We start from the raw sequence: 2,521 nt of genomic DNA, 5'->3' as shown, positions 1-2,521 counted from the left end.
CGCGGTAACCACGAAATACCGACAAAAATTCGAGCGAAATTTAAAATTCAAATTTGAATTCGAATTTTTTAAGACTAGAATAGATAAGTTTGGAGCACCAAATGTTCTCAGCAGTAGTACTAGCGCAGTGGTAACAGGTCTGATCCACTGCCACGAACCTGCAGGTTGCGAGTTCGACCTTCGTACGCACATATTTTTTTAGAAATTACAACATAGTGTGGCGTGCATTCCTCAAAAATCAAAAAGAAAAAAATGCGGCCGGCTGTCCTCGAACACATGACGCTCTGTTGCTGGAGGATGATCCTTACCACTAGGACACAAGTCAGCTTGTGTTTGTGACAGAGATATATCTCATTTAACTAGAAGTTAGGAGTTTAAATTCAAAAAATTCAAAAAGTTCGATTTTTTTTACTCGAGATACCTAATTATCGTGGGGCAGCGAGAAACGCGGTTACCGGGCGGTAACCGAATTTACCGCCCGGTACCCAAAACCATGTGGCCCACGCGTTCACACGGTGGTGCCCTTGAGCACGTCGTACCCCATCACCTTGCATGTTTCCCCGCACTCCCTTGGAAGCAGCAATGGCACCACGGGGTGCAGCCTCAGGGTCTCCATGATGACCAGCTTCAGGTACTTTAGGTCGGCGAGGTCCTCCTCTGTCACCGTCGTTTTCCCTTGGAGGCTATGGTGCAGCTCGGCTTGTGCTTTGTGCATTGCTTCTGGATTCCTCATCAGCTCTGACATGGCCCATTGGAGAGCGTTCGCCGTTGTTTCACCCCTAGCGGCGAAAAGGTCCTGCGTATATATGTGAAGGTGTTAACTCATGAACATGCAAAATGCCAAGAAAATAATCCACTAATTATGGTTCAGCTAGCATGGTGGTACTAAAAATCCAAAAATTCTACACCTACGAACGGTCTACGAAACCAGTGTATGGACACTTACAAGAATAAAGGCCCTGATGATTCCCATTGTCACGGGCACCTCGAGACCACCTTCCTTGTGTATCCTCATGAGCACATCCACGAGGTCTTCCTCGTCGACGGCGCCGTCAGCCCCCGTGGCCTTCTTCTCCTCGTGTTGCCTGATGACGCAGTCAACCAGCTCGCCGTTCTTGCGGTGGTTGGCCTCCGCCCGGCATGCGGTGCCGCTGAGGAAGCTCGCAAGCCTCGACGACGGGAACGGGTCACCGAGGTTAAACCCAGAGGTGATCTTTACCCCCTCGGCGAACACCTCTAGGAAGTCGTCCCGCTTCTCGAAGCGGTCATCCATAATGCTCCGCATCGTCATGTCCATGGTGGTCTCGTAGATCCGCTGGCTGACGTTCACGGCTTCACCCGGCATGGCCGCGGCTCCTAGTCGCGGCGACGGCGGTGACGAGGCGACCGACCTACTCCTCCCGAACACGGCGGAATGACTGGACGCGGCGCGCGCTGAGCAGCTCCAGGATGCTGATCCTGCGGAGCTGCCGCCACAACGGGCCGTAGGGCGCGAACACGAGCCCCTCCCCGTCGGCCAACAGGACGCGCATGGTGGGGCTCCACGGCCTGGTCGCGAAGTTGACGTCGTGTGTCTTCATGATCTCACGGGCGGCTCGTCGCTCTGGCGACGAGGCGACCACAACGGGTACCTCGCCGAGCCTGAGGTACATGAGCGGTGCATCGAGCCGGCGCGAGAGGTCGGCCATGGCGTGGTACGGCAGCCAGCTGCACATAATGTGGTGCAGGCTGCCGATTACAGGTAGCCGCCACGGGCCGGGCGGCAGCCTCACGCCATCGCCGCTGCTCCGGCGCCTCCAGGCCTTCAGGAGCAGGAGAAGAGGGAAGAAGAGAGCAAAAAAGATGCGTATGTACGTGAGTTGCTCCATGAACCTGGCCATCAAGATTCTATGCATGCCACGCGCGCCGTGTCAATAAGTTTGGAACTTTGGACGGAGACTAAATAGTGAGAGCAGAGGTGTAAGCATCTACCGATAGTAGATTCCAGGGCAAGCGACTGGTGCAAACAAACAAAAGGGTCAGCTATTTCTGCCAATAATGGGTTAATTAATACAGGTCGGTGCATCTACTATCTACTATCTACTATCTACTACCACTATAAAAGAAAGAGAGGGGCAGATCCAAACAATCCCACCCATCCATCATCAAGATCTAATGGTCCTTAATCATTCTGTGTTTAACGCTACCAACCACGCATTAAGCCAAACCCATCGATCTCTAATCTGCCCAACCGTTCAGAAAGAAAAAAATATGTTGCCCACAAACGACCGCACGACCTCTCCCCTCCTCCCCGCACGACCTCTCTCGCCCCCTTCTCCTCGCACGTCTCTCGCCCCCTCCTCCCGCGCCGTTCGCCGCCCCGCCGTTCCTCCCGCACCCTTGCGCTGCCATTAGCCACAGGATCCGCCCTGTCGCGCGTGGAGACGCCTCCAGCAGCTGCCGCCGATGCCGTAACCTCCCCCTGCCTCTACCCCAGGCGCGAGGAACCTACCTCCCGAAGCAACCGGAGCGGCAAAGCGGC

At 54.8% G+C, this 2,521-nt stretch overlaps 1 pseudogene; it reads right to left on the bottom strand.

The window, feature by feature from the left end:
- Nucleotides 1-1,688, bottom strand: part of LOC119321046 — a 2,367-nt pseudogene extending 679 nt beyond the window's left edge.
- Between the last annotated feature and the right edge of the window lie 833 nt (nt 1,689-2,521).

The sequence above is a fragment of the Triticum dicoccoides genome, chromosome 6B (assembly GCF_002162155.2).
Source record: "Triticum dicoccoides isolate Atlit2015 ecotype Zavitan chromosome 6B, WEW_v2.0, whole genome shotgun sequence".
Lineage (NCBI taxonomy): Eukaryota > Viridiplantae > Streptophyta > Magnoliopsida > Poales > Poaceae > Triticum > Triticum dicoccoides.
Note: the sequence above shows the minus strand (reverse complement) of the source record. Positions and strands in the feature narration are given on the sequence as shown.